Source organism: Triticum aestivum, chromosome 2B (genome assembly GCF_018294505.1).
Source record: "Triticum aestivum cultivar Chinese Spring chromosome 2B, IWGSC CS RefSeq v2.1, whole genome shotgun sequence".
NCBI classification, from domain to species: Eukaryota; Viridiplantae; Streptophyta; class Magnoliopsida; order Poales; family Poaceae; genus Triticum; species Triticum aestivum.
Window position 1 is genome coordinate 736,083,506 of NC_057798.1, and position 26,103 is coordinate 736,109,608.

The window sequence follows — 26,103 nt, forward strand, 5'->3', positions numbered from 1 at the left end:
TCAATCGAGTACTTAATATAGACAATAAATTAAGAAAGGAAAAGACTATGCATGCATGTGGTCTTTTCCTTTCTTAATTGAGGATGACAATAAATTAAGAAAGGATGACCCCCACAAAGAAATCAAAATAAAAAATACTAAAAAATATGATTAGATTATTAAAAAGAAGAAAATGTGTTCGAGAGATGGGTGCCTCTTATACACTTCCCTTGAAAATTTTCCATCTTGAAAAAAAATATATTACCCCAACATGAAATTCTAGTATAGAGCACTAAACTTATTTCTTTAGGCTAAACGATCATCTGTCCAAATTCTTTCCCAAGTAAACTTATTAAGTTTTACACGGGCTACTAAAATGACCATTTCTCATAAACACACTATAGTCAACTAGTATGGCCAATCGTGTGTAAAAATAATAGTCTAAACGAACATCTAGTTTTCCTGCTCAAATTGTTTCATGTACTTTAGGCGGCAACTTTCTAAACGAACCTACTTCACGCACGATTTTTTCAGTCCGGTCTTTGTACGATGCTTAGATGTGGCTGTGTGCCCTGATATATGACTGTGTGAATGGGTATAATTTTGTGTTGTACCAAAAAATCATATTGGGTAGCTTGGTTACTTTATTTCGACTAGAGAGCAGCATTCCCGCTCACCTACCTTCACATACTCCTATAATGGAAGACGCAACATAACATTTCCATCCATATATACCATACTTCTTCCTTCTACCAGTGATTCATCATCAAGGGACTCTCCTTCCTCCTTGAATACAATGCTCACACACATGTTTGGGTTCTAATTACACGTAGGAATGGAAGGTGTCAGGATTTTCTATACAATGCATATCGATGATCTTACAACCAGATTGTGAGCTTCCAGGTTAAAGAAGAGGTTTGAATTCATTAAAAATGTTTGCTCGGCCTCTTGCTCGACGGATGGATCTTCACAAGTGCCATTATTATCAACCGCGAGTAAGAGAGTGCCTCTTTTATCCGCGGTTAATGAATCAGTAGCAACAACTGCTTGTACATTGTTTCTATCTTCAGCTGTTGTGCTTCTTGATCTAGTACGTTTCCATAAGACCACACTATATGATTTGAGTCGATGATGCGCGAAACATCGCCTTGTGCAATTTATTATATTTAACTGACGAAAAAAATATAATTCACACCTTATATTAAGCTACTCTTGACATTGTTTACATATTTTGTTGATTTAAAACACAAAAGCACACCAACACCTTGTTTTCACCTTGTCCTTCTTGATCTAGTAGGCTAACCCTTAACACACACACACGTGAGATACATGATCATATCTTTAAGTTAATTCACAAGGTTAAACATATGCCTCTTTGAGTTGATAAATCATGTTTTTCCCCAAGCCATATATTTCATTTGGACTAAGAGTCCATTACACCGAGTATTCAAATAAATGTATCCATTTCTTATAAGAATCCTAAATTTCTACTCTGGAAAGTTATAATATAATAAAACTCAGAATACACACCCAGGTGTGCATCATTCTGCAAGAACATCCAAATGAAGATAGACTTGTTACGACACAACAAACAAAATCAGAATAGAATACCAAAGAAAAAACGAAAGATGGGAACTGCACAAATTGTACATTGCTACGACTCGGTTACAATATGTGTCGAGCATGTTGCGCCAGTGAGCAACCAAAATTAGTGAGTGTTTTTTTGCGGGTGTTAGTTCTAAATGGAAGTAACGTACTATTTGACTATTTCCTCTGTGGTAGATCATCACCGAGGAACACTTGCAGTTTTGATAACTTCATTTTGGAATTTGGAAGCAAAGCTAAGCCATATGCCACATTATTTCAAGAGTATATAATTGCTGAAACAATAATAAAATCTGCATAGCATAACCACTAACACTGCTCCAAATGAGCCTGTAACATCATAATAAGGGGTAGTTCCGAGAGGGAATTATTGATGCAAACACTATACACTGGGCCTACTACTAAAAAGAAGCAAATGTGCAAATGTTCGAGACATGTGTATCGCTTATACACTTACCTTGAAAATTTTGCATCTTGGAAAAAAAATCCATTACCCCAAAAATCAATTCTAGTCTAGAGCACTAATTTTTTTGTTTAGGTTAAATGATCATCTGTCCAGATTCTTTCCCAAATAAACTAATTATTGTTACATGGGCTACAAAAATGACATTTCTCAGGGACACACTAGACTCAACTAGTATGCCAATCGTGTGCAAAAATAACAATCTAAACGAAATTGTTTCATGTATAGGCGTCAAATCAAATTGTAAACGAAACTACTTCACATATGATCTTTTCTGTGCGATTTGTACGATGCTTAGATGTATGGTTGTGGCCCCGATAGACAATTACGTGACTGGGTGTAATTTTCTGTCAGTACCAAAAAATCGTATTGGATAGCTTGGTTACCATATTTCGGCTAGTGAGCCGCATGCCCGTACCTTTGCATCGTACTCCTATGATGGAAGATGTAACATTGCCACCCATATATACCCTACTTCTTCCATTTACTAGTGATCCATCGTCAAGCGACTCTCCTTCCCACCTGAAGACAATGCTCACATACATGTTTGGGCCTAATTACACGTAGGAATGGGAGGTGTCAGGAATTTCTAGACAACCCACAGCGATGATCATATAACCAGATCGCGAGCTTCGAGGCTGAAGAAGAGTTGTGATTCCATAAAAAAAAATCTGCTCGGCCTCTTGTAGGAGTAGTAGAGGTAGTGCCATTCTTATTAGCCGTGGGTTCGAGAGCGCCTCTTTTAGTCCGTGGTTCATGAATCAGTTGCAACCTATTGTATTGCCATATTTTTGCAATCAGGTGTAGCCCTTCTTGATCTAGTAGGCTTCCATAAGATCACACCATATGATTTGATTCAATGATGTGCGAAGCATTGCCTTGTGTGATTTCTTATATTCAGCTAACGAAAAATAAATATACCCAGCACCCTAAGCTACTCTTCATCTTGTGTTTCACATTTTGTTGATTTAATAAAAACAGAAAAGCACGTTGACACCATGTTTTCACCTTGTCCTTCTTGATCTGGTAGGCTAACCCTTCACACACACGCGAGATACATGATCATATCTTTAAATCAATTCACAAGATTAAACATATGCCTCTTTGAGTTGCTAAATCGTGTTATTCACCAAGTTATATATTTCATTTGGACTAAGAGTCAGTTACACTGAACCTTCAAATAAAAATGTTTCCATTTTTTTTATAAGAATCCTGAATTTATACTCCGGAAAGTTTAATAAAAAAATCTCAGAATACGCACACGGGTGTGCACTTTTCTACATTATACTCCTTCTCTTCCTAAATATAAGTCTTTTTTAGAGATTTCAGTACAAACTACGTAAGATGTATATATAATAGTTTTAAAGTAGATTAATTTATTTTGCTTCATATGTAGTCCGTATTAGAATCTCTAAAGAGACTTATATTTAGGAACGGAGGGAGTAGAAGAGAACATCCAAATGACGTTAAGCCTTGTTACAGCCAACAAACAAAAGCAGAAAAAAAAACCAAAATTAAAAAAATAAGAAGTAAAATAAATTGTACATTTATCCTATTGCTACGTCTCGGTCACAATACGTGTCGAGCATGTTGCGCCAGTGAGCAACAAAATTTAGTGACAGTCAGCTCTGAATGAAAGCAACGCACTGTATTCCTCTGTTTTTGTGGTAGATAGATCATAGCCCAGGAACGCTTGCAGTTTTGGCAACTTCATTTTGGAATTTGGGAGCACAATTAAGCCATGGCACATTATTTCAAGAAGTATAATTGCTGAAGCAGTAATAAAATTTGCACAACATATAGCAGCATCATAATAAGGGGTAGTTCCGAGAGGGAATTACTGATGCAAACCTTCAGAGTCACCAGTTGCAAATTTCCAATAAGAACTCTAGCTACAATCTTTGTTTGATCACTTCTGGAGCTTCAGATCCTACAAGAACTCCGCGAACGCCATCGGCGATGGCCCGCCGTCCACCAGCGCCTCTGCCGCCTTCTCCTTCGCCAATGCCAGCCTTGCCCTCAGCATTTCCCCTTCGTCCGACTCCATCACCCGCCTCACCTTCTTCTCCACCTCCTCGGCCTTGACAAGCTCCTCGTCATACCCTTCCATCACAACCCCGAGCTTCATTTCGTCCACCACGAACACCTTGTTCGCCCTCTGCTCGGCATAATGCCAACATTGGCACCCCGGCTGACGCCGCCTCCGGAACCGCGTTCCACCTGCAGTGCATCGCAAACGCGCCGGTCGCGGTGTGCAGCAGGCCCGCATCACCTCCACCTGCAGCGCCCACATCTTCACAACCACCCCCCTCATTAGCATCCTCTTCAGGAACCCCTCGGGGAGGAGCACGTCCAGATCTGGAGGCCGCATGAAGAATTTGGCCGGGCCCTCAGAGCATCCCCAACAGGAGCGCGGTTGCGCGACGCGCTTAAATATTTATTCGGTGCTAAAATAGCGTTTTTAGCACTCTGGAGGGCGCTTGCTCCAACCGACACTGCAAAATATGGTGCGCCGCTATAGCTCTGGCAGGCGCTGCAAAATCAAGCGCGCGCGAGCAACCCGTACTATGATACAACACATAAGAAAAATATGAAACAACACATAGATTTTTAGATTCATAGCATAGTTCAAGCCCGACACCACAAGCTAGTCCATACGATACAAATAAATCTAGATAAAAACAATACTACGATGCAAATATAGTAGATAAAGTGCGTCGATGATAAACTAGATAATTACTCCTCGTTGTCGTCCTCCTCGATGGTGTAGTCCGATGACAGAAACACGTCCTCCTATTGAGGATCATTGTCGTCCTAGGCCGATATAGGTCCAAGTTCGCACTGGGCTTCCCTCAGTGCCTTCCGCTCACGCATGTCCGCCCGATCCGCGGCTTGCTCCACCCTCCTTTGTGCCCAGAACATGTTCTCGGCGGTGACATACTCTAGGAAGCGCTCATGCCACACTGCCATGGCGTGCTCATCCGCCTCGGCAATGAAGAGGCGGCGCTCCTGCCTCCGCTGGATGCGGTAGTCCTCGGCGGGGAGGCGCGAGGTCCTGCGCCTTCTCGCGCGTCCACACGTCCGAGAAGCTCATCTGCGCCGGTGGCCTCCCAGGCGCCATGCCGCCGCGTCGTACGCGCAGGCGGCCTTGTGGGTGGTTCCGAACGTTCCGAACCTGAGGCGTGTATCACCGGAGCGGATCTTCGCGTAATACACGCCGGAAGGGCGGGCGCGGACGCTGCGGTAGCCGGAGCTGCTCTGGGGGCGCGGCGGCCTGGCGGCGGGGGGGGGGGGGGGGGGGGGGGGAAGAAGGGCGTGGCAGCGGCAGGGCACCGATGGAGGCGGGGAAGAAGGAAGAGAGAGGCGAGCCGGCGCCTAGCGTTGTCCTTACGTGAATGGGTGATGATTCTCTGTAGCACCAAAAAATAGTATTGGGTAGCTTGGTTTACTTTATTTCGGCTAGAGAGCCGCATTCCTGCCCACCTACCTTTTCACACTATATACCGTACTTCTATGTTGAAAGATGTACAGTACATTGCCACCTATAAATACCTACTTCTTCCTTCTACTGGTGATCCAACATCAAGGGACTCTACTTCCCACCTGAACACAGTGCTCACATACTCGTTTGGGTTCTAATTACACGTAGGAATGGAAGGTATCAGGATTTTGTAGACAACGCATAGCAATGATCATACAACCAGATTGTGAGCTTCCAGGTTGAAGAAGTGTTGTGATCCCATAGAAAAAAGTCTAGTCGGCCTCTTGTGAGCTTCACAAGTGCCATTCTTATCAGCCGTGAGTTCTAGATTGCCTCTTTTATCAGCAGTTCATGAATCCATAGCAACTTATTGTATTGCCACATCTTTACAATCAACTGTTGTTATCCTTAATCTATTAGGCATCCGTAAGATCACACCATAAGATTCGATTCAGTGATATGCGAAACATGGTCTTGTGTGATTATTTATATTCAACCAACAAAAAAATATATACTGCATACCCTATTTAAGGCACCCTTCATCTTGTTTTTCATATTTTGTTGATTTAAAAACACAAGCATACTAACACCTTGTTTTCACCTTGTCCTCGATCTAGTAGGCTAACCCTTCACACATCGAGGTGCAAGATCATAACATTTAATTAATTGTTTAAACAATTCACAAAAATAAATAAACTCACATGGTTAAACATATGCCTCTTTAAGTTGATAAATCGTGTTGTTCACAAACTCTACCGTTACCCTCAACCTATTGAAATAAAAATCTTTCTAATTTATTTAATAAGAATCCTAAATTTTTCCTCTGGAAAGTTTAATAAAAGCTCTCATAATAGTACATTTATCCTACTGCAATGATAAGAAAACATCCAAACAAAGACAAAGAAGTAAAACAAATAGTACATCTATCCTACTGCTATGACTCGGTTACATCATATGTTGAGCACCTTGCGCCTGAACATTCAAATTTAGTGAGTGTCAATTCTGAATGAAGGCAACGTATTGTTACATAGGTTTTTGACATAGCCGAGGACACTTGTAGTTTTGACAAGTTCACTTTCGAATTTGAAAGCACAGCTAGCCATGCCACATACTCTCTCTCTCTCTCTCCCTCTCTCTCTCTCTCTCTGTGTGTGTGTGTGTGTGTGTGTGTAAAAGACTGGGTTTGTTATTTATAATAATTGCTCACGTATTCTTTTTTTTTCCACTATGATTGTTGCATGTATGTTTTATTGCTAGCCTTGGTATGTTATTGAATCTCCTATTTTTGACATATGTGAATGTTGTTTCTTTCCTGGATTACGTTCCATATTTTCTTGAGCAATACATTGATGCAATGATGGTATACACTTATGGATGATCATGACAATGTTTTAGAATGCTAAAGCATGTTGACAAATGTCCTTAATTTTTTTCCAAAAAATTTCAACACATGTAGGAGGCAACCGATGTGCTCATGTAACAAGCATATTTCTAGGTTCGATGAGCTCAAGTAACCATCTGTGAAAAAAAAAAGTTCTACATGATATGAAGAGTCGCAATGAAAAAACAATGTTCTACATGATATGAAGCTGAAGCAAACTACATTGCAAGCTCAAACCTCCAATGAAATATGCTTCGGTGTGTAACAGTTGAGCCGCAATAATGCACTTACTTTGGGTTGGCCAAGAGATTCAAGGGTATCCTTTCCAAACCAAAATTAAGGTCTGCACATGCGAAGATATGAAAGACATTGGTGGAGCATGGAGCAAACGAGAGAGAGAGAGAGAGAGAGAGAGAGAGAGAGAGAGAGAGAGAGAGAGAGAGAGAGAGAGAGAGAGAGAGAGGATACCAACAACAAGATGGATACATATGTAAAAAAACAAGAAAGCAAATTTGGATTACTCTATTGGGACCGTCCTTTTGATTTGGATAATCTTGTAGTCAGGGGCAATACGTAAGTGAAAAATCATTATAATATTGTTTTGGCTCAATCGAGTACTTAATATAGACAATAAATTAAGAAAGGAAAAGACTATGCATGCATGTGGTCTTTTCCTTTCTTAATTGAGGATGACAATAAATTAAGAAAAGATGACCCCCACAAAGAAATCAAAATAAAAAATACTAAAAAATATGATTATATTATTAAAAAGAAGAAAATGTGTTCGAGAGATGGGTGCCTCTTATACACTTCCCTTGAAAATTTTCCATCTTGAAAGAAAATATATTACCCCAACATGAAATTCTAGTATAGAGCACTAAACTTATTTCTTTAGGCTAAACGATCATCTGTCCAAATTCTTTCCCAAGTAAACTTATTAAGTTTTACACGGGCTACTAAAATGACCATTTCTCATAAACACACTAGAGTCAACTAGTATGGCCAATCGTGTGTAAAAATAATAGTCTAAACGAACATCTAGTTTTCCTGCTCAAATTGTTTCATGTACTTTAGGCGGCAACTTTCTAAACGAACCTACTTCACGCACGATTTTTTCAGTCCGGTCTTTGTACGATGCTTAGATGTGGTTGTGTGCCCTGATATATGACTGTGTGAATGGGTATAATTTTGTGTTGTACCAAAAAATTATATTGGGTAGCTTGGTTACTTTATTTCGACTAGAGAGCAGCATTCCCGCTCACCTACCTTCACATACACCTATAATGGAAGACGCAACATAACATTTCCATCCATATATACCATACTTCTTCCTTCTACCAGTGATTCATCATCAAGGGACTCTCCTTCCTCCTTGAATACAATGCTCACACACATGTTTGGGTTCTAATTACACGTAGGAATGGAAGGTGTCAGGATTTTCTATACAATGCATATCGATGATCTTACAACCAGATTGTGAGCTTCCAGGTTAAAGAAGAGGTTTGAATTCATTAAAAATGTTTGCTCGGCCTCTTGCTCGACGGATGGATCTTCACAAGAGCCATTATTATCAACCGCGAGTAAGAGAGTGCCTCTTTTATCCGCGGTTAATGAATCAGTAGCAACAACTGCTTGTACATTGTTTCTATCTTCAGCTGTTGTGCTTCTTGATCTAGTAGGTTTCCATAAGACCACACTATATGATTTGAGTCGATGATGCGCGAAACATCGCCTTGTGCAATTTATTATATATAACTGACGAAAAAAATATAATTCACACCTTATATTAAGCTACTCTTGACATTGTTTACATATTTTGTTGATTTAAAACACAAAAGCACACCAACACCTTGTTTTCACCTTGTCCTTCTTGATCTAGTAGGCTAACCCTTAACACACACACACGTGAGATACATGATCATATCTTTAAGTTAATTCACAAGGTTAAACATATGCCTCTTTGAGTTGATAAATCATGTTTTCCCCAAGCCATATATTTCATTTGGACTAAGAGTCCATTACACCGAGTATTCAAATAAATGTATCCATTTCTTATAAGAATCCTAAATTTCTACTCTGGAAAGTTATAATATAATAAAACTCAGAATACACACCCAGGTGTGCATCATTCTGCAAGAACATCCAAATGAAGATAGACTTGTTACGACACAACAAACAAAATCAGAATAGAATACCAAAAAAAAACGAAAGATGGGAACTGCACAAATTGTACATTGCTACGACTCGGTTACAATATGTGTCGAGCATGTTGCGCCAGTGAGCAACCAAAATTAGTGAGTGTTTTTTTGCGGGTGTTAGTTCTAAATGGAAGTAACGTACTATTTGACTATTTCCTCTGTGGTAGATCATAACCGAGGAACACTTGCAGTTTTGATAACTTCATTTTGGAATTTGGAAGCAAAGCTAAGCCATATGCCACATTATTTCAAGAGTATATAATTGCTGAAGCAATAATAAAATCTGCATAGCATAACCACTAACACTGCTCCAAATGAGCCTGTAACATCATAATAAGGGGTAGTTCCGAGAGGGAATTATTGATGCAAACACTATACACTGGGCCTACTACTAAAAAGAAGCAAATGTGCAAATGTTCGAGACATGTGTATCGCTTATACACTTACCTTGAAAATTTTGCATCTTGGAAAAAAAATCCATTACCCCAAAAATCAATTCTAGTCTAGAGCACTAATTTTTTTGTTTAGGTTAAATGATCATCTGTCCAGATTCTTTCCCAAATAAACTAATTATTGTTACATGGGCTACAAAAATGACATTTCTCAGGGACACACTAGACTCAACTAGTATGCCAATCGTGTGCAAAAATAACAATCTAAACGAAATTGTTTCATGTATAGGCGTCAAATCAAATTGTAAACGAAACTACTTCACATATGATCTTTTCTGTGCGATTTGTACGATGCTTAGATGTATGGTTGTGGCCCCGATAGACAATTACGTGACTGGGTGTAATTTTCTGTCAGTACCAAAAAATCGTATTGGATAGCTTGGTTACCATATTTCGGCTAGTGAGCCGCATGCCCGTACCTTTGCATCGTACTCCTATGATGGAAGATGTAACATTGCCACCCATATATACCCTACTTCTTCCATTTACTAGTGATCCATCGTCAAGCGACTCTCCTTCCCACCTGAAGACAATGCTCACATACATGTTTGGGCCTAATTACACGTAGGAATGGGAGGTGTCAGGAATTTCTAGACAACCCACAGCGATGATCATATAACCAGATCGCGAGCTTCGAGGCTGAAGAAGAGTTGTGATTCCATAAAAAAAAATCTGCTCGGCCTCTTGTAGGAGTAGTAGAGGTAGTGCCATTCTTATTAGCCGTGGGTTCGAGAGCGCCTCTTTTAGTCCGTGGTTCATGAATCAGTTGCAACCTATTGTATTGCCATATTTTTGCAATCAGGTGTAGCCCTTCTTGATCTAGTAGGCTTCCATAAGATCACACCATATGATTTGATTCAATGATGTGCGAAGCATTGCCTTGTGTGATTTCTTATATTCAGCTAACGAAAAATAAATATACCCAGCACCCTAAGCTACTCTTCATCTTGTGTTTCACATTTTGTTGATTTAATAAAAACAGAAAAGCACGTTGACACCATGTTTTCACCTTGTCCTTCTTGATCTGGTAGGCTAACCCTTCACACACACGCGAGATACATGATCATATCTTTAAACCAATTCACTAGGTTAAACATACGCCTCTTTGAGTTGCTAAATCGTGTTATTCACCAAGTTATATATTTCATTTGGACTAAGAGTCAGTTACACTGAACCTTCAAATAAAAATGTTTCCATTTTTTTATAAGAATCCTGAATTTATACTCCGGAAAGTTTAATAAAAAAATCTCAGAATACGCACACGGGTGTGCACTTTTCTACATTATACTCCTTCTCTTCCTAAATATAAGTCTTTTTTAGAGATTTCAGTACAAACTACGTAAGATGTATATATAATAGTTTTAAAGTAGATTAATTCATTTTGCTTCATATGTAGTCCGTATTAGAATCTCTAAAGAGACTTATATTTAGGAACGGAGGGAGTAGAAGAGAACATCCAAATGACGTTAAGACTTGTTACAGCCAACAAACAAAAGCAGAAAAAAAATCAAAATTAAAAAAATAAGAAGTAAAATAAATTGTACATTTATCCTATTGCTACGTCTCGGTCACAATACGTGTCGAGCATGTTGTGCCAGTGAGCAACAAAATTTAGTGACAGTCAGCTCTGAATTAAGGCAACGCACTGTATTCCTCTGTTTTTGTGGTAGATAGATCATAGCCCAGGAACGCTTGCAGTTTTGGCAACTTCATTTTGGAATTTGGGAGCACAATTAAGCCATGGCACATTATTTCAAGAAGTATAATTGCTGAAGCAGTAATAAAATTTGCACAACATATAGCAGCATCATAATAAGGGGTAGTTCCGAGAGGGAATTACTGATGCAAACCTTCAGAGTCACCAGTTGCAAATTTCCAATAAGAACTCTAGCTACAATCTTTGTTTGATCACTTCTGGAGCTTCAGATCCTACAAGAACTCCGCGAACGCCATCGGCGATGGCCCGCCGTCCAGCAGTGCCTCCGCCGCCTTCTCCTTCGCCAATGCCAGCCTTGCCCTCAGCATTTCCCCTTCGTCCGACTCCATCACCCGCCTCACCTTCTTCTCCACCTCCTCGGCCTTGACAAGCTCCTCGTCATACCCTTCCATCACAACCCCGAGCTTCATTTCGTCCACCACGAACACCTTGTTCGCCCTCTGCTCGGCATTATGCCAACATCGGCACCCCGGCTGACGACGCCTCCGGAACCGCGTTCCACCTGCAGTGCATCGCAAACGCGCCGGTCGCGGTGTGCAGCAGGCCCGCATCACCTCCACCTGCAGCGCCCACATCTTCACAACCACCCCCCTCATTAGCATCCTCTTCAGGAACCCCTCGGGGAGGAGCACGTCCAGATCTGGACGCCGCATGAAGAATTTGGCCGGGCCCTCAGAGCATCCCCAACAGGAGCGCGGTTGCACGACGCGCTTAAATATTTATTCGGTGCTGAAATAGCGTTTTTAGCACTCAGAAGGGCGCTTGCTCCAACCGACACTGCAAAATATGGTGCGCCGCTATAGCTCTGGCAGGCGCTGCAAAATCCAGCGCGCGCGAGCAACCCGTACTATGATACAACACATAAGAAAAATACGAAACAACACATAGATTTTTAGATTCATAGCATAGTTCGAGCCCGACACCACAAGCTAGTCCATACGATACAAATAAATCTAGATAAAAACAATACTACGATGCAAATATAGTAGATAAAGCGCGTCGATGATAAACTAGATAATTACTCCTCGTTGTCGTCCTCCTCGATGGTGTAGTCCGATGACAGAAACGCGTCCTCCTATTGAGGATCATTGTCGTCCTAGGCCGATATAGGTCCAAGTTCGCACTGGGCTTCCCTCAGTGCCTTCCGCTCACGCCTGTCCGCCCGATCCGCGGCTCGCTCCACCCTCCTTTGTGCCCAGAACATGTTCTCGGCGGTGACATACTCTAGGAAGCGCTCATGCCACACCGCCATGGCGTGCTCATCCGCCTCGACAATGAAGAGGCGGCGCTCCTGCCTCCGCTGGATGCGGTGGTCCTCCGCGGGGAGGCGCGAGGTCCTGCGCCTTATCGCGCGTCCACACGTCCGAGAAGCTCATCTGCGCCGGTGGCCTCCCGAGGCGCCATGCCGCCGCGTCGTACGCGCAGGCGGCCTTGTGGGTGGTCCCGAACGTTCCGAACCTGAGGCGTGTATCACCGGAGCGGATCTTCGCGTAATACACGCCGGAAGGGCGGGCGCGGACGCCGCGGTAGCCGGAGCTGCTCTGGGGGCGCGGCGGCCTAGCGGCGGGGGGGGGGGGGGGGGGGGGGGGGCGGGAAGAAGGGCGTGGCAGCGGCAGGGCACCGATGGAGGCGGGGAAGAAGGAAGAGAGAGGCGAGCGAGACGATGGTTGGTGGGCGCCCGCGCGGGGGTTAAATAGAGTGCGCTGGACGCCGCGCGCGTTGCCGCTTTTTCACGCACACAGTTTTCTTTAGGGCGCCGAACTTTCCCGCGCCGGCTGAAGCGCAGAACTGGGCTCGCGCGCGTAAAAACCGCAATTTTTCCCGCGCGCACCATATCTAGAGCGCCTGTTGGAGATGTTCTCAGGCGGGCTCCGCACGACCCACAGGAAGCGGTGGCTGGAGTTCTCGATCCCACGCGCTATCTCCTGGAGCTGCGTCGCGGAAAGTTTGCTACAACTACAATTGTCTGTGTCACCATATGCTTTCTCTTGTCAAGTGTGATAATACGTCCTCTCGATTGATCCGGTTATGGCTAACTGTAAGACTGAAAGAGTTGCGCTTACGTATTCAATCAGTTTTTCTCAAACCGTGTTTAAACTGTGTACTGCTATTTGGTGTGTGTCTAACTATAAGAGTGAAAGAGTTGCGCTTTGTATTCAGACAATTTTTTCCAAATCTTTTTTGAACTGCCTATTGCTATTGTATGTGTGTGTGTGTGGGTAGGTGGGTGTGGGTGTGTGTGTGTGTGTGCGCGCACGCCCCCGCGCCCCCGCGCATGTTTTGAACCTATTTCACCTGTGTAAACGACTGGGTTTGATATTTGTAATTAATACTCAGATGTTCATTTTTTTGTCACTATGGTTGTTGCATGTCTGTTTTATTGCTAGCCTTGCATAAATCTCTTATTTTTGGCATATGTCAATGTTGTTTTTCTTTCTTGGATTATGTTCAATGTTTTCTTGCACAATACATTGATGCAATAATGATATATACTTCTGGATGATATGACAATGTTTTAGAAGTCTACAAATGTCCTTAGTTTTTTTTAATTGTCAAATGCGGAGGAGGCAATCGATGTGCTCATGTAACGAGCAGTTTTCCTGGTTCAATGAGCTGAAGTAACCATGTGTGTCAAAAATATGTTCTAAAATATGGAGAGTTGCAATAGAGGTTGAACCAAAATACATTGCAAGCTCCAACCTCCAGTAGAAAAGGCTTCAGTGTGTAGCTACGCCGCAGTAATGCACTTACTTTCTATTGGCAAAGAGATTCAAGGGTGTCCTTTCCAAACCAAAATTAAGATATGCACATGCCGAAGATATGAAACACATTGGTGGGGCATGGAGCGCGCGCGCGCACACACACACACAGAGAGAGAGAGAGAGAGAGAGAGAGAGAGACCAACAACAAGAGAAAGAACGACATGTCAAAGAGCACAAACAGAAGAAGGATATTCAGCAGTCATTTTCTAGCGTACGCCGACTTCGAACATTCGTTATGCTGGACGATAGTATGGTAACATTTACTCTACTACCTATGCTATGTAAGGAGTCAAGATATATGACAGTGCTAGAATTAAGTGGTCTACCCATTGAGAATATTCCAGATGCTATTGGAGAGCTTTTTAATCTCCGCCATTTGGGTTTGCGTGATTCAAAAGTGAAGATGCTCCCGAGTTATGTTGAGAAGCTTTCAAATTTGTTGACACTGGACCTTCTTAGATCTGATGTACATGAGCTGCCTAGTGGGATTGTGAAACTGAAGAAGCTTAGGCACTTATTTGTTGAGAAAAGAATTAATACAAATTTGAGAGGGCTTAAATGTTTCAGTGGTGTGCATGTCCCCAATGGTCTTGGAAATCTAACAAACCTGCAAACGTTACAAGCATTGGTAGCACATGATGAGTCTATTAGACATTTACGGCAGCTGAGGCAACTGAGAAGCTTGAGGTTATTGGATGTGAAGGAAAGCTATTCTGGACCGATCAGCGAGTCTCTTGTTCAGATGCAGTGTTTGTCCCATCTTGATGTGAATGCAAGCGATGAGAATGAGGTTCTCTCGTTGAATGCCCCCCTGCCAAACCTGCAAAGGCTACGTTTGGGTGGACGACTGGCGGAAGGGGCGTTGGACGCGTCTCCTCTCTTCCAAGCTGCTGGGGGGCAGAACTTGCATGTTTTGAATCTATATTGGTCACAACTGAGAGAAGACCCCCTGCCATCCCTTTCACGGCTGTCGAATTTGACGCATCTGGAATTCACCAGAGCATACAACAGAGAGCAGCTATCATTTCTCACGGGATGGTTTCCCAAGCTAAAGATTCTCTATCTGATAGACCTGCCTAATCTGAATCGGCTAGAGATACAGCAAGGTGCCATGGCGAGCCTGGAAAGATTATACTTTGTCAACCTCAGCAGCATGATGGTGGTCCCAGCTGGCATTGAGTTCCTCATGCCCCTCCAGTCTCTAGGCTTCTTTGAAATCACTAGTGATTTCTTTTGGTTGCTGGATCAATGTTCTGCAATTCTAGGGACATAGTGGCGGTATACTCTCCGAGATTGACCTGCCACGCTGGTTGGGAAATGTGTAATGCACCCGGAGGTATAATGTCCGGGTTTCTCTACTTTTTCACATACTACACATCATTTGCTGCTTGTTCCACCTCTGCTAAGGTGCAGTTACCGCCTGTGTTTGCTACTGCTACTACTGTTCTAATCATCATGTGCTTTTGCTTGTGAAATGTGATGGTATTTCCTACTGACTGATTCCGGCTATGGCTTATTATAAGACTGCAAGCGAGTTGTGTTTTCGTATCCAAACTAGTTTTCGCTTAACTTGTTTAAACTGTGTAATGTTATTTCACGCGTGTGTGTGCTTGTTGTGAGCCTATTTCAGCTGTGGCTGTTAAATAATTATAAAACTTGGCTTGTGAGTCATAAGTACTGCTCAGACACTCATTTTTCTTATAATTATGGTTGCTGCCTGTCTGTTTAAATTCTAGCCTTGCTCTGTTCCGTTTTATATATCTTGTTTTGGACGTATGTCTATGGTGTTCCTTTCTTGTACTACGTTTCTTGTTTTCTTGAGCAATACACTTATGGATGATCATGACAATGTTTGGAAGGCTACATCATGTTTACATATGTCTTTAAGTTTTCAAAATTCGCTGACACAGAGGAGTGAGGAGGCAACCGATGAACTCATGTAACAAGGAGTTCCTCAGGGACCGATGAGCTAACCATCCATGACCAAAATATTTCTGAGATGATATGAAGAGTTGCAGCAGAAAATGAAACAAAACACTTCCCCAAAAGAAATATGCACACTTCCGACATGAGATATATTAGGGGTAAGCTGAAGTGGCATGTCCATGCATGTGTATCCCAAAGCTTAGGGCATGTACAATGGTGCTATCTTAGGAGTTTCCTGTAGGATAGATGATGAGGTGGAAGAGAGAGAACTTATAAGAAAAGGCTTGTCTTATCTTATTTAAGAGAAGACAAGAGGCGATCTCTTAGCACAATATGTCTCACCATATTTTTAGGAGTTGCTAGTTATTGAAGATAAGGCTAAGAGATGACCCATTGTAGACAATTTTTTTGTCACCTCTAAATCACATGCAAGACTTAAGATAAGATTATCTTATCAACCACTGTACATGCCCTTAGTTACAACCTTCAAACATAGTTACTCAGGACGGTAAGCTTTGACAACTACTCCCATTGTTCACAAATACTCCCTCCATTCATAAATAAGTGACATGGTTTTAGTTCAAAGATAATATCCCTGACTTGTGGCCAAACAGCGTAATACTCCCTCAAGTTTTCAAACCCTTCTTGGTCTAAATGCAGGAAATAACCAGCGAATGAATGTCAGACACACCTTCCATTTTTTTGAAGAAAAAAAATCCTACAAATCTCATTTATTTGAAGAAGTCGATTGCGGGTGGGCGCAGGGCCACTCTTCCCAACTTCTTGCTAGAATACTTCTTATACACCACCTGCAACTTGCTCTGAGGGGCAGTCGAGTGTGCGGTGACCAGGATCTTTGCACTATATCTGAAATCATCACAGAAACACAGAGAGTTATTCAAGCTACAAGAGTGTGTAAAGTCATTGTTGTGCCTTCTTACATTAGCTGTGATTCAGTAAAGCCAGTATAGTGTTTGAGAGTGCGAGTCCATGAATCGGTCTTCTTGAGTGTGAGTCTGGCTGCATAGACAGCAGCAACAGCAACCATGGAGGGCTTGGACGGCACCAGCGCATATTGCATCAGTGCCAGTTCAGCAAAAAAGGACACCATGTTCATCATCTGCATCCATCGAGAGAGAGAGAGAAACTTCGGTACGCAAACTCTTTCCTTTACAGTGCAAATACATCTGAATTTACATATGGTACATTGTATTCTTTACCTCCCCATAGTTCTTCAAATTGAAGTAAGACGCAGCCATGGCAAAGCGCGCAAGGAACACATAAGGTGTAGGAACTGTCAGGTTCCATCCAAGCCGATTGAGAATGGCTTTCTCCATCCTCAGTATCTGCTTCCTGGAGTAGGCATTGTCTGTTATCGAGACCAAATCCCTCACCTGCAGGTGTACAACCAATCAGAACATGGACTGGATATACTGCAAAGTGGAAAAGCAAAGGGGGTGGGAGAAACTTCCAGTGTACCTGTGGAAACATCATCTCCTCATACTTGCAAGCAATCAGCAGGGCTGAGACGCCTACCAGCTGCAGCTCCCTCCGAGGCACGAGCTACTTCGTGAGATACCGGTCGATGATGTACACCGTAAGGTAGATGGTCTCTGGCATCAGATCAAACATGTCATGCACTTCTATTATCCAGTCGACGAGGATGGCCCGCATCTTGGAGCTGAGATGCACCTGGGAGTGAATGTAGTAGCGGGGGCGACGCTCATTCTGTGACGGGATAGGAAAGATCACCTTCAGAGACAAGCAACAGATCACAAGGTTTTTGCGCACACCACCTAAGAAGTACTCCCTCTGCAGTTACCTCAGCAACTTTATAGAACTTGTACAGATCATTAACGTAATCCATGAAGGCTAGCTGATTGTCGCCGTCAACCTTATCGATGTCTTGAATCACTCAATATAATGGTGGATCAGGCTCATTGCACAGGTACTGTAAATGATACTCCCTCCGTTTCTAAATATAAGTCTTTCTAAAGATTTCAATATGGACTACATACGGAGCAAAATGAGTGAATCTACACTCTAAACTACGTCTATATACATCCGTATGTAGTCCATAGTGAAATCTCTAGAAAGACTTATATTAAGGAACAGAGGGAGTACTATCTTATTTTGTTGATAGTATAAACCGATGTCTTGTTTAACAGAGCTTACATAAAAGTAATAAAGACTAGTAAAAGGACTCTCCCCGGTGTAATTTAGGTCATAAGCACCCAGGGTGCCTCAACAAACACAGAAAGAGAGAGAGACAGAATTATGAGAAACGAAGGGGGCAACAGTTCACAAAGAGGTAGTATGAGGCATGCTAACACCAAAGCATCGCAGGCCAAGAGGTATGAGGGGTGAGTGAGGGTGTTGATCACCTTCTTCCTCGAGTACTTGGGACGGAACTGACGCTGCCCTAGGACAGCTGCCTCGCGCTCACGCCGGAGTCAGGGCTGATCACAATGACGTGCTCAGGGAGAGGGGGCAGAGTGGCTTGGCATGAGCCCTCCTTGCCGGGGGTTAGTTGTAGCGGGGATTCCGCAGCAAACCCACGTTCCGACTAGCAAATTTTACCGGCTTTTGTTATGGTATATAGGTAAGGAGATATTTTCAACTTGACCGTCCATCCATTGATAAAGGGTAAAATCGACCCTTTGAATATTCCACCTATAGCAAAATTTACCAACTTTGTTATGGTAATAAGGAAATATTTTCAATGAATTATCTTTTCAGTTCACAATGTATCAAGATCTGGATATAGTACCGTTTATAAAAAAAGAAAAATATCTAGATGTAGTTGCACACGATTGACGTCATTAATTTACCACCCTCATGCCGAATTATTCTTTTATATGTATACTTTCCTTACTGTGCAATGTTACGGGGAAACACCAATGGCTATATGTATGTATCATATGTGCATGCTTGTGCACGAGAGTGTATAACTTTCGCTATCATGTACCCCTCCGTCCCAAAATAAGTGTCTCAACTTTGTACTACAGTTTTTTTTTGAGATCTGAAAGTAGAGTCTCTACTCAGATGGGTCGGTACATTCAGATATCATCAAGGAGTGAAGGCTACTTGGAACATTTGCTACCAGTATCTGCTCACCGGCAATCCTACAGAAGGCAGCCAGCCCGTGAGCCAAAGCATTGCCTCCCTGCCTTACGTACTGAACTTCGCACGCAACAAAATTTGTCATGGCCTGCTTGATATCCATGATCAGGCCATATAGGGGGAGCGTGACAGGGTTTGTGCCTTTAGCTCGTTTACAACCATTTGGCTGTCCATCTCCAATATAATCTGACCATTGAAATGTTCAGACATCGCTTGCAATCCCACGAGGGCCGCACGGGCTTCGGCCTCTTCCGCACTCTGACATCGCGGCAACTTGCTGCAGATAGATACGAGGACGCGGCCTCGGTGATCTCTACCTACCGCTCCGGCAGCACTCTCTCCGGATTCCGCGAGGAAGGCAGCGTCAGTGTTTATCTTTGCGATGCCCATATCTGGAGGCAGCCATTTGTCTGCAGGCCCAACTCCAGGGGCCTCATCGAAGCTTCCAGTTGCCAAAATTTCCTTGCTGCCTGTCCCCTCAACAAGGTCAGCAGCTATCCTCAGTTCCTCCTCAAGTTTTAGCAGGAACTGCTTTGAGCTCCCAATTGATTCCTTGCCGTCATTACGAATACAGTCTTCTCGTAAGTGCCAGCTTCTCCAGAACAACAGCAAAAATTTTGCTCTGTCTTCATCGTTTACTGTGTCCAGCAAGGTTTGCAGCCAGTTTTCCCCGGTGTACCTGAATTTTTCTTCAGAGGGCAATTTCCACACTTCCTTCATAGCAGACATGAGGGCTCTACATTTTGTGCACATGATCACCGCATGATGCTCGTTCTCACTTCCATTTCCACAAATACAACAAGTATTGTCCAGTTCAAGTGTTCTCCTCCACTTGTTTTCCTTCGTGGCTAGGGTATTAGTCGCCACTCTCCAGCTGAAAATCCAAACTTTTTCAGGCACTTTTGACTTCCATATAAGATCCCAGATGCTTCTGTCATTTGGCTCGCTGGAAGAGCTCGACGGGTTCTGGGCCATTTGGGGAAGACCTGCAGCAGCTAGCTTATAAGCACTCCTTACCGAAAAGACTCTGTTTTTCTCATAGTGCCAAGCTATTTGGTCTTGCACCTCCGAAGACGGGATGTTCAGTTTGCATATCTCGTCAGCATCAAAAGGGTGAAAGAGTTGTCTAATTAGCTTCTCATTCCACGCTTTCTGGTCCGGTACCATGAGTTGGCTTACCCAACGGATCCTCGAGCTGCGAGTGAAAGAGGCTGTTTTCAAACCCTCCCGTCTTGGTATCCACTGGTCTCTTTGTATCTGGATGTCCCTCCCGTTGCCAATCCTCCAAATGATGCCCTTCTTTAGAAGGTCCAGGCCGAACTCGATGGCCCTCCAAACGGGAGACACATCGGAGGCAAATACTGTATCCAAGAGGTTACTATTAGGGTAATATTTGGATTTTAGCACCCTCGCACACAGGCTATCCGGGTTTTGAATTAATCTCCACCCCTGCTTAGCCAAAAGTGCTTGGTTAAATAGGCACATATCTCTGAATCCGATGCCTCCTGCCCTCTTCGGTTTTGTCATCCGCTCCCATGACATCCAGTGTACCTTACGGTGACCTTCCTCGTCGCCCCACCAGAAATCCCTAATCGTACGCTCATACTTCTCGCAGAAGCCCTTGGATAACATGAAGACACTCATGACGAAGGTGGGAAGTGCCTGCACAACAGACTTAACATGGACCTCCTTTGCTGCATAAGACATAAACTTTTCCGACCAGTCGCTGCACCTTTTACGAAATCTATCCATGATTGGCTGGAATTGATCATCTTTCATTCTCCCCTCCGGTGTCGGTAGGCCAAGATACTTGCTCTCAAAAGTATCCAATGTCACTTCCAGAATGGCCTTGATTTGCTCTCTCGTTGTCGTAGGGCACACCTCACTGAAGAGGATGGAACACTTGCTAGCACTTAGTAACTGCCCCGTGCACTTCTGAAATTTGGCCAGGACCCTCTTAATGGTCTCTGCTTGCCTCGGATCAACTCGGAAAAAGATCAGATTGTCGTCTGCAAACAGAAGGTTAGAGATACCCGGACTGTTTCTAGCGATCTTGATGGGGGAGAGTGTGTTCTCTGCCAATTCTTTCTTCAAGAGGTGAACAAGCCCGTCAGCAACGAATAGAAAGAGATACGGGCTGAGGGGATCCCCTTGCCCCAGTCCACGGGTTGGAGAGAACGGCTCAAGCAACTCACCATTGCACTTTACCGAATATCTCACTGAGCTAACACATTGCATCACCCACTCCACCCACTTATTACAGAAGCCAAATTTTCTCAGCACCCCTTTCAGAAAACCCCAGTCCACTCTGTCGTAGGCTTTGGCAAGATCGAGCTTATAAGCATAGTAATTTTCTCTTGGGTTTTTGCAGTGTTGAATTTTATGGAAACACTCAAAAGCGATGATGGCATTGTCGGTTATCATCCTTCCCGGGATGAAGGCACTCTGTGTCTCCGAGATGATTCCATCCAGCAACGGTCTCAGCCTCTTCACGAGGCACTTGGAAATCACTTTGTATATAACATTGCATAGGCTAATCGGTCTATAGTTCTTAAGTGTCTGTGGGTTATTACCTTTGGGTATGAGGACTATCATCGTATCATTTATTCCTTTCAGGAGCACTCCCTTATCAAAGAAATCGAGCACACCCCTCACCACATCCTCCTTTAACACCTCCCAGTTTCGTTGGAAGAACCGGCCTGGAAGACCATCTGGCCCCGGAGCTTTAAGTGGGCCAATCTGGAATAAGGCGTCCCCAATTTTTGCGCTTGTGAAAGGCTTTGTTCACTGGACATTCATGTTGTTATCAACTCGCTCTGCAATTAGGTCCAAAATTTCCGTTGGATCGACCTCCTTCTCTGCCTCATACAAGTTCTTGAAAAACGTTGAGGTCATTTCCTGTACCCTGTTGGCATCCTCAAACCATGTGCCACTATCGTCTCTCAGTTTGAGGATAGCATTTTTCTTTCTCCTCCATGTAGCTCTTTGCTGGAACCATTTGGTATTTCTATCTCCATCTCTGACATGATCTGAGGGTGGTAGATTCCATAACCTGCTCAGTTTCTTCCGAATGTCTACTGTCTTCCTGGCAACCGATCCAAAATCCCTCTCAGCCCAGCCTTTTAGCACCCCTTGCAAGTGCAGAATTTTTCCTTGTACCCCTTGAAGGTTTTCCGCCGGCCCATTCTTCTGCCATGTGTTCACAATAGTGCTCTTTAAAGTGCCCACTCTTTCCCACATCTGTTCGTATCTGAATATGTTCTTTCTTTTACCATCCACCGGTCTCCACTCCCTCCTACTACCAAGCCGCAGGAGGATAGGGAGATGATCAGATCTCGATGAACAGATGTGTTTAACCAATGCATTCTTGAAATGGTCCGACCACTCTGGCGATGCCACAAATCTGTCCAAGCGCGCACGCACATTATTCCTTCCATCCTGTTTGTTATTGTAGGTCCATCCCGGTCCTCTATAGCCAAGATCAAAGAGGTTACAGTCCGATAGAGTCTTCCGAAAGTTTTCCATATTACTTTCGGATCTTTTTGAACCCGAGAAGTGTTCCTCCTGCCACATAGTTTCATTAAAGTCCCCCACCATCAGCCATGGGAGGTTGCTCGTGTCTTCGATTCTTCTTAATAAGGTCCACATGTTATGACGTTCGTGTGCTTTCGGTTCACCATAGACTAAAGTTGAGACACTTATTTTTGGATGGAGTGAGTATTATCTTTCCTTATTAATTGCAATTGAAAGTGGTTCTATGGAGATTGTCCAAGCCATTCAGAATTCGTCCGACTATCGGGCGTCGTGAGCTGTGATTACTGATGATTGCCGGAAGTTGATGAGTTCAGCCGGCAAGGTGACTATACATCATTGTGTGCGAGCTAATGGCTGTGCTCATGAACTCGCATGTTTCAGTTTTGAGGAGCAGGAAAAGGTGGTGTGGCGTGATAAACCTCCTTATTTTCCGATTCTCTCTATTGTAAAGGATATGATTTTTATTTAAATAAAGTAGCCAAAGTAAAAAAACAAATAACATTTGTGGGAGAGAGAGAGAGAGGGAGAGAGAGAGAGAGAGGAGCGCCAACGCCCGGCCCAACACCTGATCCGCTTTGATAGTGTCGTCGGAGTCAAGATGGGAGAGGTCCTTGGGAAGCTCATGTACATAGTAGGTCTAGGGTTAGTGTTGCCCATGTGACGTTTGGTGTATGCATCGCTCGATGCATAGGCAGGAGTTTATCTTCCTTTAAAAAAAATGTGGCGTTTGGCGTGATGTCCAGAGGGAGCATGGTGTCAACGTTTTCGAATCGCGCTCGATTGATAACGAAGGGCAGCTGCGCTGTTTGTCCTGCTGCGATTTCATGGTGGTGCGGAGGGTTTAGACCAGCCCGAAAGCCATGAGCTAAATTGCCCATTTCAGGATCTGTCCCGTGACGTCTCGATTTGTGATAACTTCGGCCAGCGGGAAGGAGGCGACCACTTAGATCGGGTGCAGGTGAAAGTAGTGTACCAGCTCTCCGCCGGAACCTGACTAGACGCTTGTTCCGCTTTCCGGCTGTTTTTTTTATTTGCCTGGGCTTGTTGAGCTGTGCCCCCAGCAGAACCTTTGTACTTATTTGTGAGACTTAAGTGTGTGTGTGGACTAGTTCGTGTATGTGCGCTCTCTAGCGGTTTGCTTTATTTATAAAGTGGGGCGAGAGCCTTTTTCGGTAAAGTAGTATACCAGCTTGCGAGATGTCATGAGCACACCATAGATTATATTCTAAATTTGTGCATATTGGGCCTTGATCTCGGAGAGCACCTGGCTGACGAAATAGACAAGGTGCTGATGACGTACTATGTGTATTTTGTGTTGTAGATCTTAACCCATTTTCTATAAAGATGGTCAAACTTGTACAAATTTGACTTAGGACAAATCTAGAACATCAATTATTTTGGAACAAAGAGAGTAGATGATATGGAGTCGCAGTAGAAGCTCAACCAAAATACTGATAACATGCTATGGAATTAACTCAGAAAATGGGAGTAGCCTCACAAACCCTTTCTGAGAAGAAATGTGCAGAATTCGGACATGAGATATGTTAGGCGTAGGCGAATTTGCTTTTTTTCGACAAACGGCGAAATTTATTAACTCAAATTGAACCATCAAAGGGATACAAACACAATAACCCAGCCTCTGAAGTTGCATGTCCATGCGTGCGTATCACAAAGCTTAGTTACAGCCTTGAAAAATAATTATCAGGACCGTAAGCCTTGACAACTACCGTGGATAATATATATTGTGGTAGTCTAGCCTAGGTACTGGATGCAGCAGCTACTTCGCTTTGGTGACGAAGTCCGCTATCGATCGCTTCCTCCTTGAATTTCCCTGTGGCATATCAAGGTGCATTTTATCACACAAATGGCAAGGACTGTCAACGAAATCGCCAATTATTTGCAGAAGTCGAGTGCAGGTGGGCGCAGGGCCACTCCTCCTAACTTTTCGCTGGAATACTTCTCGTACACCACCTTCAACTTGCTCGCAGGGGCAGCCGAGTGCGCGGTCACCAGGATCTTTACACTATCCCTGAAACCATTAGAGAAAATGTCAGCACCCCTAAAATCATGACAGAAGCCCACGAGGATTATTCAAGCTACAAGTGCATGCTTACATTAGCTGTGACTCGGTAAAGCCAGTATGGTGCTTGAGAGTCTCAGTCCATAGAGGCGTCCTCTTGAGTGTGAGCCTGGCTGCATAGACAGCAGCAGCAGCAACCATGGAGGGCTTGGACAGCACCAGCGCATACTGCAGCAGCGCCAGTTCAGCAAAAAAGAACACCATGTTCTCCATCTGCGTCGATCCATACATGGAGAGAAACTTCAGCACACAAACAAGCTGTTTTACCGCGCAAAACACAAGTGAATTTACATATGGTGTGTATGTATTCTTTACCTCCTCATCGTTCTTCGGATGTGAGGAGGACGAGGCCCTGGCAAAGCGTGAAAGGAACACGTAATGTGTAGGAACTGACAGGTTCCATTCAAGCGTGTTCAGAATGGCCATCTCCGTCCCCAGTATCTGCTCCCTGGTGTACAATGAACAATCAGAACGCGAACTCATACGCAGCAAAGAGAAGGGGAGAGGCTTTCGTTCAGTCTACTACCTCTGGATCCCAGGCGTCCTCCTCCTCATACTTGCAGGCGATCAGCAGGGCCGAGGCGCATACCATCTGCAGCTCACTTCGAAGCACGGGCTTATGCATCGAGAGGTACCGGTCGATGATGTACACCGTGAGGTAGAGGGTCTCCGGCATGAGCTCAAGCTTTTCATGCACTTTTATTATCCAGTCGACGAGGGCGCCCCGCTTCCTGGAGTCGATGTCCACCTGGGAGTCCATGTAGTCGCAGGGGCGGCACTCATTCTGCAACGGGCAGGAAACATCGACTTCAGGTTCAGAGACAATCAAAGATATCACAAGGTTTTTGCACACGCTACGTAAGAGTTAATTATGCGGTTACCTCGGCAACTTCGTAGAAGTTGTAGATATCCTCTATGTAATCCGCGACGCCTAGCTGATCGTCGACGTGTAGCTCATCGATGTCTTGAATCCCTTGTAGGTGTTCGTTGGTTGTTCCAGCTTCAAACTGGCAACGCAACGGTGGATCAGACTCATTGCACAGGTTTATGGTACATTGTTTTTGAAAAGGAGATTAATGAAACCAAATGACTTGTTAAACAAAGCTTACGGGAAAGTAAAGACTAATATATGGCAAAACTCTCTCCTGAGCTAGCTCGTTAGATCGAGCGGGCAAGTAAAAAAAACTGTCCTGCATGACGAGACCCCCGGAGCCACCCCCGCCCCTGCGGTGGTCGGCGACGTTCTCGTCGGCTCCTCTCGACAGCAGGACGGACTGGCGCCCCGGAACCCTCTTCCTCGACCAGCCACACAACCTTTTCTTCCTATGGGATGACGGAGGGAAGATCGTAGAGGGAAGACTGCTGCGAGAGAAGGAATGGATCTCGCCTGGAATTGAGATGG

The 26,103-nt window shown here is 43.8% G+C and overlaps 1 pseudogene; it reads right to left on the minus strand.

Annotated features, from left to right (window-relative positions):
- Window positions 1-24,400: 24,400 nt before the first annotated feature.
- On the minus strand, window positions 24,401-25,768 carry LOC123039516 (cyclin-B1-1-like; annotated as a pseudogene).
- Between the last annotated feature and the right edge of the window lie 335 nt (window positions 25,769-26,103).